The 19,083-nt window shown below is 28.2% G+C and overlaps 1 long non-coding RNA gene across 2 annotated transcripts in view; it reads left to right on the top strand.

Moving 5' to 3' along the window:
• LOC129958402 (uncharacterized) overlaps window positions 1-19,083 on the top strand; it is a 72,798-nt gene that overhangs the window by 24,323 nt on the left and 29,392 nt on the right. The gene's annotated exons all lie outside the window — the stretch shown is intronic.

Genomic DNA, 19,083 nt, shown 5'->3' with positions numbered 1-19,083 from the left:
TTTTTTTTTCCATCCCAGCGCATATAACCAACTTCAAAGGAGGTAGCGAAGAAATGCCCGGATAAGGAAAATATAATAATTAAAATTCTTATAAATATAGGGGTATATTTGTTTCCAGATAAAAATTATTAATATCTTGCTTTACAGAAGAATTTCTAGTTTAAAAATTTGAAATAGTGAAATTAACTGGTTGGATATTTCCCTCCTTTTATTAACCAAAGTGAATACTGTAATTTATTTGTATGGTTATACCAGGAACATTTATTAAAAAATTGTTAAATATTAAATTGCTCTTTTTTACTCTTAAATTATACGTCCAAATTATTGACCTTAAACTGCGTCTAATACGATGCAAATGTATAGGACTCGGTCCATTTTTCTGACCCAACTTAGTGAAGAATTCGAAATTATAGAAGTTACTGTGCAGCTTTAGTATTGTTTGTTTATTTTCATAGGATATATTTCCGGTGGTAATGCATTAATCGCTACATTTCTTTAGGAAATTATTTAGAATGAACTTTCTAGACCGAGAAGGGCTGCAGTGCCTGTCCTTATAAAATTACAAAATCTGCTTATTAAATTTGCCAGTTTGCGGGAATTCACAAATATTTCAATTATATTTGGGGATTTATTAAAAAAAATAAAATTAAGTATTAATTAAAAAATATTAAATTGTTTTTATTTTCTCTTAAATTATACCTCAAATTTAATGGCCTTAAACTGCGTCTAATACAATGTAAATGCATGGGACCAACACCTCCTAAAGTACTTTAGGAGGTGTTTGATTAAGTTCTAACGTCCAAAAATAGTGGCGTTGTTATCGTTTATCTATATTTCAGAATTTCAGTAGGAATTTTTTCTACAAACTAATTTTTTAGCCGACTCGCCAATTAAGTTAGACTACCTTGAGACATTAAATGGTGTTCTAACAAACACAGTAACATTCAACTTCAAATTTTATAACTAGTCGAACGCTTATTATAGTAATTGTAAAATATCCTTTAAGAAAAAACTCAAAATGCTTTAACACCAATTTTTTAGATAATTTCTTGAGGAAATTAGATATTCCTGCTAAGAGAGAAATAATTCTATATTCCCGAGGAACAATGTGTTACTTCTTCCAAAGTACTAGAGTCTTCAAAAAGTTGTATTGAACAAAAAGTAGTATTGAAATACTTTTTGGGGTCCACTGCATTTCACCTTTATAAAAGTCATAATTCTAAGATAAAATTCGCATCTTTATATTGAACATGAGTAGTAGCATTAGATATATAATAATCAGGATGATGCTGACTAAATATTTACTTTTCACAGAGTAGTTTTTTAATGTTCTTATTGACAGCAATAAAACATGCAATTACAACACCAGGTTTCCTGAACTGCTGTGCTGTTTAGAACAACTACAGTATGTCATCCTGATATATTTCCTACTCTTTACTATTTTTTTTTATTTTCCTATTTTCTTTCTTTTTTCTTTTATATCCATTTATGCTTTCAACTCACCAAAACTACTTATAGATTTTAAAATTGTTTTTTACATACACATTTATTCATGAATATGATGATCAAATAAGCCCATCACTGAAGGAGACTTGTATCACATAATGTAAACAAAACTTGCATATTTGTAAATCAATGATGATTTCATAATTCCTGACTTACTATTTAAATGTTTTATTTTGTATTATTGATGTGTGTGGCATTTCTCAATAAATAGTCATACATAATTAGTGTGAATTCTTTTATTAATTTTGTGTAATATTATGACTTTTAAAAATATCTTTCAATGGTCTTACTATCAGAATACAGACTGGTATTTTTATTCCAGCATATTTTACTTCTTAATTATAAGCAGTATTTTTTAAGAGATTTGGTTAATGCCTTTCATGACTTACACCATTAAAAAATTATTTAGCTGATCACACTTTTAGACAAAGGATCCTTGCCTTCTCTGAAAAATAGATAAATAGACACACAAGATATGTTAAAAAAATTTGACTTGGACAACTTTTTCATTTTTATTTTAAATAATATTTTTTAGTCAGCCTGATTATATTGTTTTGTCACTAACCTCTATTCACTAAGTCATATGAATATAATAGGAAAATTAGTGAAAAAATTAATTTCACTTCCCTCTGAAACTAATTTATATTTCAATGTATAAAGTATTCAGTATTCCTTTCTAGAAAGATATATGTTGAAATATTTATTCTGATATTTGAAGGATTTCTTATTTTCTTCTTCAGCATAACTTTACATCAGTATAGGTAACTTATTATTCGATTTTAAACTGGAGTATATAGTATAATGCAAATTCATACTGATGCTGAATGATATTTATATAAATGAAAATACCCCATTTATTTGCGATGTTCCATGTCAGTACATAATGACGGATTGTATTTTTTCCCCCTGGAAATAAATTTTAAAGGAAAGAATTTTATTTAATTTTTGTAAAAGAAATTAATTTTTGTTATTTATTTTAATAACAATTTTGAATACTAACTGATTAATATAAATAAATGTTATTAGAATCTGGCTCATTTTTTATTTCGTATGCATGTATGTTTCATTATTTTATTTTTAATTAGTAACATAATGTATGGGAAATTTTGTAGACTGCAAGTCTTATGCAATAATTTTATATGTATGTGTTTAATATAAGATGAACAGTGCTTTTCTGTAAAGTCTTAGAGAAAATACGGCCATGAAAAAAAAAAAAAAAAGGGCCACAAATCAGTTTATTTTAAATTCGAAGAATTAAAGAGGAATCTTGGATGTAGTGTTTACATATTATTGTCAGTTAACCATGACTATTGGAGAGAAACACTATGAAGCTTCACCAAAAAGAATATCAAAGCAAAAAAGAAAAGAAAATAAGTACACAATTTTTAACATCTCAGAAAAGAATATTCCCTGTTTTAAGGTTAAATTTAAATCAATAGAAAATAATTATTTTTTAAAATAAACTTAATTTATTATGAATGTGTGTGCATGTATGATTAGACACAATCTTTAACATCCACCCTGCTACCATTGCCTGTGGTAGGCATAAAAGAAACAAAGCTTTATGAAATGTTTGGTGCTTTGAGATGCTTTTAGGTTTTAAAATAATTATTAAAATATAAAATAAATTTAAATTTGCTATTTAATACAACATAAGACCAAATGTCTTCATTAGAATTATTAACTTTTTCAGAAGATAGAAATATTTTTTCAGTATTTTGTTTATACGTTTTGGGCCCTTTTTGTAACTAATTACAATAAATAAATGTAGAGAGGAAAAGATAACGAAATATGTTTTAGAGAAGATTGATTTCAGGTCTGAAAAGGTTAAAAGCAACTAAGAGAAGTTAGTAATGAAAGAATGATGAATTAAATGCTAATGAAGTTTTTCCTAAAATAAATTAAACAACAGAAGAAAAGTAACTTTTCTTAGCATCAAGAATTAATTTTTTTTTTTTTAAAGAATGAACAATTGCATTTATTTTGAAAGGTCTATATTACAAAACTTTTCTTTTCATCTTTGAAAATTGCATGGTTGGAGTTCTATACCTGTAAAATAAAATATTTTATATCTAAGTAATTTTTCTGCCTTTTTTTTTTCATCTCACAAGGAGGTGGGGCTACTCATGTCTTTTTGCTTCAAAGGGCTTGAATATTCCTGGAGACTCATGTCTTCGTTTGTTATTTCCATTTCACATTGGGGGCATGAACTTCGTAACTGAGACCATTTTCTTCAAATGCCTGGAGCCTGTGTATATCTGCAAATTGTAATAAAAAAAATTTCCCACAATCAGCACTGCTTTCAAATCATTCATTGTTTTATAGTATTGTCATGAATTTTGTCCTTTTTAATGGATTCAGAATAATCAGAACTTCGGCTATCTTGGTTGAATTTTGATACCAATAGAATTTTGTCTTTCTATTGGGAATTACTAGAAATTCGTTTTAAGTGAATATTTCCAATTATTTTGTTCCGATGAAGAAACTGAACACGAAAGCCCGTTAGTAAACTAAAAGACCGCAAAAAACCGCAGTACATTTCATTGAAAAAAAAAGAAAAAAGAGTGAATGGAAGCTAATAATTTAATTTTCCTTGAGTTGTAAAATTAAAACAAACAAACAAAACTAAAACAGGAATATCTTTATTTTAGAAGTTCTACTACTGCTGAAAATAAATTCTGGTAATACATTTTTTTAAAAAATGTGCTTGTATTTTTAAAGAATTAATTTTTTCTCATGATAATTCTTTATTTTGCTGCGCTTTGAAATAAATATATTACTTTCACTGTAAATGCCTTCATTTTAAAATACTAGTGAATACCAATTTATATGAAGTCAATTTTAAAATTTAAGAACTAATCTAAATTTATTATTAATATAACATCCAATTCAAAGCATAAGCAACTAATGCATAAATTTAAGTGCTATCTCTTACTGGCTGACAAATTTATAAAGACCAGAGAGACATTTATCACACCGTTTTCAAATACAGTAAATGATAAGGAAATTTCATTTTTGATGACTATATTTGTTTTGAATATATTAATTGAATATTAAAGATTTCTATGGCGACAAATATTTATTCAAAACATTTTCTTGTGCTACAAATGAATAAAAATTCATCATCTGAAAAAGGTATGAATTTAAAAATATTTTTAGAAATTCTAAGTGCATTTTAGTAGAGTTTTCTTAAAATATAAAACACATTTAAATATACATGAAAATAATTTTACATGAGATAAATGACTAGAATTCATCATAATAAACTTTAATTAAATTTTAATTAGCTATGCGACCTTAGGCAGCTGCATAGTTAAAAAACGCCACAGTCGAGCAATAATTTTGCTGATTCCGTAGAAACAAGTTTTTCCTTCAATAATTTAATTTCTTCAACTGAATGTCAGCAAATATTCGGAAAAAAATTACTGACTTCACATATAAAATTTCATTTTAAAATATCCTTCCAAATTTTGACAGCATGGAAAAAGGTGCAGAAGAGGGTGCAGGATAATGATATGTTTGACGGAGCGCCTAGCCCCTAGGGTTGGGGCTTAATCTCCGGTAGATGGAAAACTTTTAAAGGACCTGGCTTTCAGTAGTTGACGTGATCATCTTCGCAAAAAAGTACGATGAACTGGGTTACAGGAACAGACAGGAGATGAGGAGTGAGGTGCATGACGAAGCTAAGGTAACTAATGACTGTCAGGATGTAATAAGAAGTGCAACATGGATTGGGAAAACGCTGCCGAGCAATTTATTAAGTTTATGAAAAATAAAGGTAAGTAAAAATGAGAAGTAATTAATATGGAAGAAACAAAAGATTAGGGAGGGCTAAATCAAAATATTACGAGGTCTTTTAATACGGAGATTAGGAATATATTTAGGAATATCTAGAACTGCTCTGTTATCATGATTGTCAATATTTTTCAAGAATTTTTCAGCAAGTTTTTTAATAAATTTTTTAAGTGGAGGGTAATCAAGTGCTTTATACATGTTGGTGTTTGGCATATACCAGTGGCAGTTACAAAATCTTCTGATAAGGTTGTTTTGTTGAATTTCTATTATTCTTAGATTAGATTTAGCAGCGTATCCCCAAACCGGACATGCGTATGTTAAAACTGGACGCAGATAGGCAGTGTAAATAAGTATTTTGTTGTCCCTGCTCATTTTGGAGTTTGAGAAATTAAGGGAAAGAATTTATGAGTTAGGTCTCGAACCTTCTTTTTAACATAAATAAAATGGGGTTTCCATGTTAGTTTATTGTCAAGAATGACACCTAAATATTTGCATTCCTTAGACCACGGGATGTTTTGATTTTTAATTTGAATTGAGCGGAATTCTTTAAAAACTTGCTCCTCTTGCCTCTTATCGATTTCTGAAGGCATCTTGAAGCTCATTCATTGGTCCTCATTTCTACCTCAACCTCAACACCGTTTCACCCTTTCTAGTTCAGGAAGAGAAGCTGCGCTCTCTGCATGCTACCGGCGAGTTATCTTCAGCCACGACAGATGGCGGTGTAAGCACAATTTTGCCTCTAATCTTGTCTGATTGATCTCTTCTCCAAGATGGCGATATTGCTGCTGTTTCCAATTCGGGACTCTTATTGTGACGTCTCGAACTAAAAGAGAGACAGTTGTGAGAAAATGAATATAATTTAATTAGAATTTTTAATAACATATTCGATATCCAAGAAAAAAATCGACTAGTAAGAGAGACGTAGGATGAGTTGTACAAAAAAAAATACTTAATCTTCCTGATTGCCAAATAAATAAGTTTGTAAAAAATACAAATTCTATCAATTATAAAATATTAGGATGATATTAATACTTTATTAAGTACAATTTATCGAATATGAAAACCCATTGGGTAATTATACTCGATTTGAAGGTTGTAATACAGTTGAAGTATCAGAAAGTCATAGATTTCTGTGTATTTATCTTTTAATTTTTTTCTATACTAATTGCCTTAATTTATCTCCATATCATGCAGGCATACATACCATAAATAGTATGAAATAAATTAATTCTTGCAAAAATCTGCAGGCACAGAACATTAAATGTGCTCCAAATGAAAACAAAAAAATCAAATAACCGTGTACTCGAATATTTAATCAGTATAACTGGACTATTATGTTTTATTACATCCACTTAGTTATTAGAATATTTATGAGTACGGAACCTCTATTTCCATAATAGTGTGTGCACATTTGGGCACAGTGGACAGTTTAGAATCATAATAGATAAATAAAAACAAATACATTTTCAAAAAGTTAATAAAATTTTTTAAAAACCATCCACCTCGAAAAAATCATTAACATGTTAAAAATATGTTGAAATGTGAAACTAAATTGTCGAGAAAAGAGGTGCCTCATAATGTGCATTGCCTAGATTCGCAAAGTACTTAGATCCACCACTGCAATGTGCACAACTAAGTGACACATCAGGCGAAGAGAAAAAGCAAAAAAAAAAAAAAAAAAAAAAAAAACCTGATATTTCTTATCCCTACCTCCTTATTTACATAAAAGGTTTGCTTTAACTGTCTCGCTTTCTCATCCAACTCATTTTGGTTTCATTTTTGTTTTCATGTTGCCTTGAAAGATAGGTAAATAGGTAAAATTGTATCATAAAAAGAAATAACATTTTAAGTAAATTTTACAAAGCACAAGAAAATGAAAAAAAAAAAAATAAATAAATAAATAAAAATACTTTATACCAAAACTGAAAAATACAAATTAGAATGGATGACAAAAATTGCAAAATAATAATGTCTTTGCTTTAATGACATATACAAAATATATAAACACATACTACCGACAAGCATGTACTAATTATACAAACACAAAGGGATCACACGTATTAATTATTAAAATTTTTAAATAAATAAAAGCAACCTTTTAAAAAATTATCCTGTTTTCCTTGATTTGAAACAAACAACAGAATTGAATGGAAGGTACATAGAAATACAGGGTGAGCATAAATGATGCACCCGATTTAAAAAAAAAATCATATTTTTGAAACTACTGCACATATTATAATAAGTGATACATGAATTTAAAGAGAAATATACCAAGTTTTTTTTTTCAGTTATAAATGTTCGATGTGTGTCTCTCTTGTTACAGGGTATACGTCCAATCTGTAATCCAGTTCGTTCCAAACATTTTGTAGCATCCCTCTGTCAATGATTCTGAATGCTGAACAAACGTGTTCTTTAAATTCTGACAGTGTTTTCGGCATTGGTAGCGCATAAACAATGTCTTTGACATAATCCCACAAAAGAAAATTCAGAATTTAAAGAACACGTTTGTTCAGCATTCAGAATCATTGACAGAGGGATGCTACAAAATGTTTGGAACGAACTGGATTACAGATTGGACGTATACCCTGTAACAAGAGAGACACACATCAAACATTTATAACTGAAAAAAAAAAAAAAAAAACTTGGTATATTTCTCTTTAAATTCATGTATAACTTATTTTAATATAAGCAGTAGTTTCGAAAATAAGATTTTTTAAAATCGGATCTATCATTTGTGCTCATCCTGTATAATATGCAAATATATATATATATATGTATGAAATTACAGAAACTATCTTTGTAAAGAGAGTAAAGGGAATCTTCTGTGTTTGAGTAGGGGGGAATCAGATTTTTCATGATTTTAAAAATAATAATAATAATATACAAAAAAATTTAGTATTCCTAACATCAAAACAATTTTGTTTGCAAATAAAGAAAATGCAAAAATTAATTCAAAGACAGGAAAAATAGTCTGATTGTTCTCAGACCACTCTAAAGCCAAATTAACGCAAATCAAGATGAACTATATATATGCTTTATAGAGAGAAAAATTAATATTCCATTAAAATAAAGGTGAACATAAGAAAATAAAAATTTAATACGACCAGTAAAAAGAAGAAAAAAAATACAAACGACATTGTTTGATGCAAACACACATTAGATTTCCAATTATATTGAAGTGACATATACATAAAAGTTTTTGTTCTGTTTAATGCAAAATAATAAAAAATAATAAGTGCTTCTTTTTTCTCTTCGAAAATTTGGTTAAAAAGATATTTAAAAATGAAAAGTAAGAGAAAAATCAAAGTAGTCATTCTATTTGGAGAACGTTTCAGGCAAGCAAAACGTAACATAATGTTTAATTTCAATTAAAAATTTTAAATAAATTTTCTGGGAAATCAATAAAAAAACTTGCGATCGCAGGTTAGTTTCCATCTGATAATGATTCATGTTGATTTTATTGGTAGAGTTTTTAAATTCCACAGATTGCATTGAAATGGAACTATAAAATGAATAATAAATATTATCACAAAAAAATTAAACGGAAAGAAAATTTTCCCTTTTCAGAGAATAAAAATCCGAGCAGAAAAAAAAGACAGATTTAGATAAGAGATACAATTATGTTTCAGAAAAAGAATTTCAGATGGTTGGAATAAAATGTAACAAAAACGCATATATCAAATTAATTATTCAAAAAGAAAAATCTCTCAAATATCTAGAAAACTAAAGAAAAAAACACTTTTATAATATAACAAAAATTTGTTCCAAAAGAATAAAACACATTATATTGTTCACGAAATAAATATGTAAAAATATTGTTTACAATATTCCAACACTTTTGAATGTATATAAAAAACTACACAACATAATTTAGCGACAGGTTAAAAAGCATATAGATATCCAATGTCAATTCAAAAATCATATTACTCTTAATTTAGATAAACTATATATAAGTCACCAACAAAGAAATAGCATTAAAAAAAGTAAACACAACATTTTCTTGTTGGGTCTGATAAAGCAATCTGCAGAATCATAAATTTTGAAAATCTGAGTTTAATTTCGCAAAAAATATAATTAAGGCATACAGAAAATTCTGAATGTATTGTGTTGTTGTAAATTATTCATTTTTGCTTCAAAATGTGGTTCAGTGGAATATTAAAAATATATAGAATTATAAAAATAGAAGAAATTTTTTAGATGAGATATGATTCATGCAAAAATATAGAAGTGTCAATTAAATGTCAATTGAAAATTTCAATTTAGACTGAAAAAATATGGCAAGAATACTTTTCTTACGGCAAGAATAAGAAAATTTAAGTATAGTCATTATGACCTGTCTAAATTAGAAAATATACGGATATAATTTTTTCCATCGGAAAAATTTCCACATAAAATTTCAGATATAATTGTTAGCTGTGAAGTGTATTTATAATAAAATAAACTTAATTATTTTTTTGCTGCATTTCATTTTTTATCATTCCATTTTTATCATGTTAAAAAAATCTTTGATCTCTTCCGTTAAAAAAATCATTAGATCTCACATACGTTTTCCAGTTATCATTTTCCGTTTATTTTTAAATGTGAAAAAGTAATTTTTCCATAGCTTGTGAATGCTGGATCTTTAGGTATGAGATTTGGCATATTTTTGTTTCTGTATTAAACTCGTTAAGTGGTTTGTGTTGATGTGTGTATAAATTTCTTATATGGTAACCAGAAATTATAATTAAGATTTTTATAATCATTTTTTTAATTTATTTAAGGCATAGATTGCACCAATATTTCACAAAAATTAGGTTCAATATTTTCCCTTTCTTGCAACAATACTCTTTTTAATTGATCTTTACTGGAAGGTATTCCGATACATTTTTAATGGGATTTATATCGGGGCTTTGGGATGGAGTTTTGATTATATGAGGACAATTATATAGAATCCAGGAACGCACTTGATAAGATTTATGTTTCGGATCATTATCCTGATAAAATTGCCGGTTGCAGCCAAGGGAAAACTTCTGCATACATTGCTGTACATTTTTCTTCAAAATGCCGAGGTTTACATTTTTATCCATTCTCCTTTCAATAAAATGTAGGGTTCCTGGGACAGCAGCTGAAAACGAGCTCCAGACGACCCTCCACCATTCTTCACAGTTGCTTTCAAATTTTTTTGTGCACAATTCCTCGTTCGATTTTCTCCAGGCATTAGGCTTGCCATCAGATCAAAAAATGTCAAATTTGCTCTAATGTGTAGATAAGATATTTTTTTAATAAGAAAAAAAAAAACTTGCTTTCATGCTCCTTGCGAATTTAAGTCCTTGTTTTATGAATTGAAGTTTTACGGTCTGATTTCGCTTAGTTATGAAAGGCGTTTTTCTGGTGTTTCTTCCATAGAGATCGGCCTTATGGAGCACAATTCTTATTGTTAATGGTCTGACTTTTTTTTCCTGATTCCTTTTCAGCAATATTAGCTAGCTTTTGTGTACTACGGGACGGATTTACTTTCACTTTCCTTATTAAATATCGCTCATCTACATCGTTGAAAATCTTATTGTGGGCTGTCTTAGGCTTATTTTCCCCCTGAGTATTGGTTTTGAAGCGTTTTATATTGTCATGAACCGTTGAATGACTTCTGTGGATAATTTCTGATATTTCTGGACAGCCTTTTCATCTTCAGCATGCTTATTAACCAATTTTCTTAACTTACTGTTCGTTTGGCCCTTTTGCCTTGACATTTTAATTAAATTAATATTTACTACCACAGTAAATAAAAATAACACAATTGGGAAATTCCCCTGAATAATTACAACGTTGATCATAAAATTGGCAGTAATTTTTACCAGGGGTCGCAATTATTTGATGTCTAATTGTGAGATGACTGAGTTTGGCTTACGTGCACATTTCGACAAATTTTAATTTTATGTCTAAATTATTAATAATAATCTTGGAATTGGCGCTATTTGTCTATTTGTTTTTGTTTTTAGATGTGCAATAAATTCACTGCCAAAAAAAAAAAAGCCTTTCGCGTTTTTTCTAATTTATTTTTGTTAAAATATTTTGGCAGTACAAGTTTTTTTTTCTATGGTGTCCCAGTTTGGCTTGTATCGAATGCATATCTACCGAATTTCGCAAATATACATTTTGGGAAGTAGAAATGTGCTTTTGAAAGTGATTTTTTAAATTTTTAATTAGAATTATAATTAATCAAAAATTAAAAGAGATGTTGGCATTTTTTCGCGATAACTTTCTAAAATTTTATAACAGAAAAAAGCTTTTGCAGCATTATAAAATTTTAAAAAGTATATCTTATTGATGATACAAAATTTTTGACCATATAATTTTTCTTTATATATTTAATGAATTTTTTGAAATATTTTATATAATATTAGATACTAAATAATCTTTATCAATGATTGCTTTTACATGTACTATAAATTGGTTGTATGACTTTTCCGTACCGATCATAAAACGGTCAATCAATGGCCTTGTCCACAAGCCGGTTAAGTTACTGATAAGAATCAGTTCCACAAGAGATTACAACATTTTAAACGTTATCTGAAAGTGTCAGATTTCGCGAAATTTAAGATAATGTTTAACGCAATTTTGAATACTTAATGACAAGTTCTTTAACCCTTTAAAGGGCCATTTTTTTCTAATCATATTATGTTAAAATTATTTTAGGTTTGAAATTAGAATAAGAAAAGGGATTCATTTAGCTTATTAGATAAATTTAATTTGATTAATTAATTAATTTGGTCAATTCATAATTAAGTAACAAATCAAGACTCATCATTTTGTCCGAGATAAGGAACTGAAGCATCTAAGTTTCTGACTTACTAAAAAAATTTGTCAGAACTTATGCCAACCTACATAATTTCATACAAAGATTCATAAATTTTGTGGGAAGCATACTTCCCACGGCCTTAGAAAGAGTTAATACAATTTCATGCGTTTTAATACAGTCTGAATACTTTTCCTGTTGTTTTTTATGAAAGATGAATTGCTTTTCCATAAAGTTATTCAAAAATGTATGATAAAAATCTAGGACTATTGGACTATTCTTCTCATATAAATGAAGTATCTACTTCGAAACAATAACCATTTCTTCTATATTTTAGAAAGTAATTTACTTTACATAAATATAACAATTTGCATCAAACTAAATGAGTTTGGTTTCATCAGTTTTTGCTTTATTTCTTCTTGATTCGTTTATTTGATTCAATAAGTTCGAACACAGAAATATATGTTATTTAAATGTAGACACTTAAATAATGTTTCTTAAGTTTGCTGTGCATTTAAATGAGGTTAGCGGTATTGGAATGATTTGTAAAGAGGGAATGGTTACAAAAGCAATTCTTGAAATGTCATAAATAGTAAGAAAATATCCAATATGGATGTTAAGTGTCCATGAGTTGGCGTGTTATATCAGTTTCAGAAATTCAATTTCCAGAGTAGAAGTGCTATTACAAATTTAAATCTGTCAGGCTATCACCATAGGTTTAATTTCAAGAATCTGACATTTCTTCTTTTTTTTTAATATGTAATCTGATAAGCATAAATTATTTGTCCGTTATATGACTTTTCACTTTGTATATGAAATACTGCAAGTACAGAGCGCATAAAAAGAGAGCTTAATGACACCGAAACATATTAATATTTCACTAACTCATCATTTGCTGCTGAGAAAATATATGAGATATTAGCTGAATTCAAATTTACATTTCTTCTGGATGCACTATAAAACAAGAATCGAAATCTACTGCTAAAAAATAAAACAGAATAAAAAATTTGATTTACACATTAATATATGCAATCTAAATTATTCAGGAATTTAAATTTTTTTAAAGATCGTTCTTATATGTAAAATGAGTTATTAAAACTCGTGATGAATGAAGTTTTTGTAATGCACTTTTCAACAATGTCGATCTACACTTTTACTATAAGTTTTCATTCATAATCTATGCTTTTTTCCCACAAGGCTTATAAAACAAGAGACCTAATGAATTTACACTGAATTTAATCACTCGCTTTCCATATTTCAAACCATGTGAGTATTTCCAATTTCAGAAGAATTCAGGACTGAATTAACCCTTTCAGGGGCCGTGATTCAATGCAAATCTCTAGGCCCTCTTTTCCCTACAAATTTTCTCTTTCTTTTCTCTCTTCAAAATCTCTTTCTAAAAAGTCGATCTCAATTTTCACTTATAAACAAAAGGACGCAACTAAAATTTGAAAGCAACTTTAAACAAAATAGTAAAAAAATACAACTTTTTTTAGCATACTCTAAATAATATTATAAATGTAGGGGATATATTTTTAAATTAAAAAGCGCCTAAATTTTAGAGTTATAAAATAGCGTAATAAATAACTTGCAAATGGCAATTAGGAATATTTTAGAATAGAGCCCTAAAGTTAATTAATGCAATATTTGATTTTGATTTGAAGAGTTTAGTTACATGACCTCTATACTTAAATGAAAGTATAAAATTAAATAACTTTCAAAATACCGCTAAAAAATTTTGACAGTTCAGGAGCCTCTGGTCAATTGCCAACTTCTCCTATTTAATAAATCGGCTCTTTCCCCCCCCCCTCTCTTCATTAGACTTATTTAAATAATTTCTGTAGTGTGTTAACATAAATGCTACCGTATTGTAATTTTAAAACTCTTGGGAATTTAATTATAATTATTAGAAATGGCTTTACGGATACATTTCATTCGGATGTTCCCGTTCATTTGGATGTTCTTTAACAAATCTTTTTTGTGAAAACTACGTGCATATTGTAGACATTTTGCTATGGTAAAGGGCCAGTTGGCTACACAATGAACTCACAGATCGTAGAACTCCAATCCGGATCAATATAAAATTTCAAGAAGTGCAATTGAATTTAGAGCATTAGTTTCTTTATTAAAAGTAATAAAATCAGACTTATGCTATTGAATTGCAGAAAAAACTGTTGCTGTCGCATTAAAGAAATTTTTTAAAGGATATTTCCTCCTCTCATAATTATTTAAATGAACCTTCACTTCTTTTTATGAAATTTATTTTCAACCATAATACATGAAACCTTGATTAAATTTTCAGTATGTTTTCACTATTACATTATTTGTCATCGTGTTATTAACATGAAATGAATAATTTCCTTTTAAAATATTGCTAAATAAAAAAAAAAAATGTATTGTAACACTTATTCAACGTCTGTAATTTTTTTTTCTCAACATAGGCTAAAATTTTGGTAATTTTGTATTAAATTGAAAGAAATATTAACAAAACATTAATGTTTTAATGCGAATATCCATAACAAATAGTTTAAATTATTTTTTTCAAAACATTCAGTTTTAAAATTACTATAAAATTCTCAGAAAGAATGCTCAAAAATACCGTTATCATTGTTCAGTATTCATTTATTATTAAATTAAAAGGAGTAGCGCATCTTCCCTGTGATCTGGGCGTCCCGGGTTTGAGTCCTGGTTCGGACATGGTTATTATTCACTCTGTGTTCTTTCTGTGAGATGTGTGAAAGAGCCCCCCCCCCCCCCTGTAAAAAGAGGTTGTGAAAGCGAGCGTGTGAGTGCTACCATCATATGAGCTGGAAATCTGACTTCTCTCTCGGTGGTTCTCAGGGGTCTTCACTCTCAGAAGCTACTGCATCCCTCTTTCAGCGGTAACGACATGATCATCATTGTGATTGGAATAAAAGTTACGATTTCAAAAATGGATAGTTTTAAAGTTATTTGTCAGAATGATTTGGTATTTTAGCACAACAATCGTGAGGTAATGGAATTTTGTTTGAAGAAGGAAAAAAAGTTCCAAAATGTGCCGATAAATGGCGCTGTCAGGGGTTGTGCAAGAAATCAGTTTGCTCATTGATTTATGTCGGCGCTACAATCTTTCATTAAAAATTAAAAAGAGATAATGGATATGGTACCTCAATTATGTTTGAATCAAAATTCTTTTTTAAATTTAGTAATTAATAATATTTCTGAGTTAAATAATTTACGTATGCATCTTTTTCCAATAATAATAGTTTAAGGGCAAATGATATTACAATCCGTAAGATTCCGCTAATTACATTTTTCTGTGTTACTACCACTATCATAGTAAATGCTTCTTTCAATGCTATTTAAAAAGATCGAAGCTATTATATATTAAGGTGTCCGCCTGGGAGGTGCTTGCAGTGTAGTGTTTCGACCGCTCTTTGACGTGACCCCTTCGAGAGATCTTTCCATTGAGTGGCAAGTTGTGTTGACCGCTGAGCGGCAATATAGTGTTGACCGTTCATCATTGGAACGGCAATGGATGCAACGTATAAAAATACATAAATTAAAAAAAGAATAAAATATATATAACAAGAAAACAACAAAAAAAAATAATCCCTCCCCCAAAAATATTAACGCAAAGGCGTCCGAGGTGAATACCTTTTGCCAAATAAAGTTATTACTGTTATGATGTTTTGTAAACTTTTAATCTGTTACTCAATCCGTCATTTCAGGAGAAATTTGCTTTAACATTAAAAATGTTTTAACAAAATATTTTCTCTCCTCACAATTATGAGAATGACATTCCTTTCTTTTTGTGTAATTTATTTTCAATCGCAATACATGAAACCATGATTAAATCTCTGGCATATTTTCGTTATAGATTTTTGTCATCGTGTTATCAACATGAAATGAATAATTTCCTATTAATATATTGTTAAATAAAAAAAAAATGTATTGTAGTACTTATGTAACAGTTGTAGTTTTTTTCTCAACATAGGCTAAAAATTTTTATAAATTGTCATTAAATATGAAGGAATATTTAACAAAACATTAACGTTTGAATGCTACTACCCATAAAAGATAATTTGAATTATTTTTGCATAACATTTATATTTTAAAATTATTATATTAATAACCTATCACAAAGAATGTTTAACACTATTAAAGTATAAAAATACAATTATCATTGTTCATCATTCATTTATTTTGAAATTAATAAATTACTATTGTTACTAATGCAATAATAGTAATAATAATGAGTAATTATAGTAATTAATAAATTACTATTATTACTAATTATCATTTGTGTAGAGAAATGTTTTCCCTCTTCTTTTATTTTTGTATGATGATACAAAATGAAGAAAATAAAAATAAACTCTGTTTATAGTGCATGTAAAAGAAATTATGCGTAGAGATTATTTAGTATTTAATGCTTTTCTTTTAATATAGAATAATCTTTTATTTAATGTTGATTGATCATGAGCAAATACATTTTGATTTGCATAATATATATTTTAGAAATTATATTAAATTGTATTTAGGTGTATATTATTTTAACTATGCTAAGACCTTCACATGTTTGTTTCTATCAACCACAAAAATATTAGAAACAGGCATATATGAAAAAATTTAACTAATTCTGTTTTTCACAGAAACTTCATTGATTTTGATGGTCCATTTGACAAGATAGACCATTGTACGTAGAGTTACTAAATTTAGAATAAATATATTTGGGAAGAAAAAGTGTGTCATGAATGCAATCAAAAAATAATAACGCACAAAAATAATGTCAAATGTAAATTATTATACATTTTAGAAAAATTTAATTAATTTTTTTAATTAGTTAAATTAAACACGCAACTTAAATCAGTCTTCAGGAAGTGTCTTTATACTGTTAAAAAATATACGTATAGGTCTCAGATATCAAATGCGTTTTATAGTTAAAATCTTCCATTTATATTTACATATGAAAATATAAAGTTTTCATATATAAATATAAACGTGAATACTAGATTTTTAAGTATGAGATTTGGTGTATTTTTATAAACATATTAGGGTTATTAAGTGATTGATTTTGTATATATATGAATTATTTGATTACCGAAAATCCTAAAGCTTTGGATATATTTAATTTCAAATAATAAGAAATCATCTGTAAGATTCTGTTATTAATTTATGCTTTATGAATTAGCGAAATGTACATCTAAATGACCCATTTATCTTAAAACATTTACAAATGAAATGCAAGGGAAAATAAGCGCTGATGAAAGAAGTGCAGAGAAAATATCTGATCAAGAATAACTTCTAAAAGCAATGATACCTAAGATATTTCTCAATACTTCAAGCCATACACCTTTACACTTGCCCCCTCAAGGGCTCACCTACTATAGGTGAGTACATGTGTCCCAATCCCGTGGTACCCAGGGATCTCCACTCCCTTTATGTTTACTCTCCACTGCGCCTTCTGCTGTCTCCTTTTTTCTTCTTTCCCTCTAGAGTAGGCGAGGGAGCTCCCCATGAGAAGCTGTCGCCGCTCTGTTTGTTTCCTGCTTCTCATGAACAACAAATACCCCCATGTGTGTTGCCGTGCGTGGCGACCCAGCGGTTATAATAACTGGAGATAGCTGTCAAATGTAATTCAAGATCATCAGCGTTCTATTTTATACTTTAATTTGTTTATCGCTTGGAAAGAATTATTAAAACGACTAAGTTTATATTCGACTCTTGATAAAACAAATCGTTACTATACATAAGGAAACAGAACTACTTAAATTACTATTTCAAAGAATTTTAAACGTGATTCTATTATTAGCATATAATAATCTTCCACTTCGAGGACGGTTGTATGACTTTTGCGTACAACCATTTGCGTACGGATCATAAAACTGTCCATCAGTTGTCTCGTTTACAATGCGGTTGTGTTACTGATAAGGGTCAGTTCTAGAAGAGGTTACAACATCTTAAACGTTATCTAAAAGTGTCATATTTGGCGAGAGTTAGCCTGATGTTTGACACAATTTCGAATACTTAACGATACGTTCATTAATATAATTTCCACTTTGCTTTTTATGAAAGATGGATTGCTTTTCAATGTATTTATTTAAAAATGTAAGATAAAAACATTGAAGAATGATATTTCTGCTCATATAAATAGTGTACCCACTTCGAAATAATAATCATTTTTTCTAGATTTGAGATATAAATGCATTACTTTACATAAATATAACGTTTTGCATTAAACGAAAAAGTTTGCGTTTCATTAATTTTTGATTTATTTCTTCTTCATTCGTTTATTTAATTCAATAATTTCGAACATTAAAATATGTTATTTAAATATAGGCACTTAAAAATTTGTTTCTTAAATTTAAAGTACAATTAAATGAGGTTAGTGGTATTGGAATGATTTGTAAAGAGGGAAAACTTGCAAAAGCAATTCTTGAAATTCCGTAAGTAGTAAGAAAAGCTTCCAATTACGGATGTTAAGTTTTCACGCTATATCAATTTTTAAAAAATCAGTTTCCAGAGTAGAAAGCAATTACAAATTTCTGTTTGTCATCGTAGATATAATTTAAATATTGTTACATTTTTTTAAAAATCTGTACTCTGTTAAAGATAAATTATTTGTTCATTGTATGACTTTGCATTTTGTATATGAAATATTGTAAGTATACGGTGCATAAAATAAGCAACTTACTAAATCAGAAGTATATTAATATCTTGCTAAATGATCATTTGTATCTGCGAAAATTTGTAGGAGATATTAGCTGAATTCAAATTTAATTTTCTTCTAGTTGCACTATTTATTAAACCATAATCCAAATCTGCTGTTAAAAAATAAAATAGAATTAAGAAAAATGATTTTTACATTAATATATATAGTATATGTTCTTCAGTAACTTTAATTTTATTGAAGATCGTTCTTATATTTACAATAAATCATTAAAAATAGTTTTGAATGAAGTTCTGGTAATACACTCTTCAACAATATACATCTACACCTTAACTGAAATGTTTACTGATTAGCTATGCGT

The sequence above is a fragment of the Argiope bruennichi genome, chromosome X1, assembly GCF_947563725.1.
Source record: "Argiope bruennichi chromosome X1, qqArgBrue1.1, whole genome shotgun sequence".
NCBI lineage: Eukaryota > Metazoa > Arthropoda > Arachnida > Araneae > Araneidae > Argiope > Argiope bruennichi.
The sequence above is the reverse complement of the archived record's forward strand: the minus strand, read 5'-3'. Positions and strand labels throughout refer to the sequence as shown.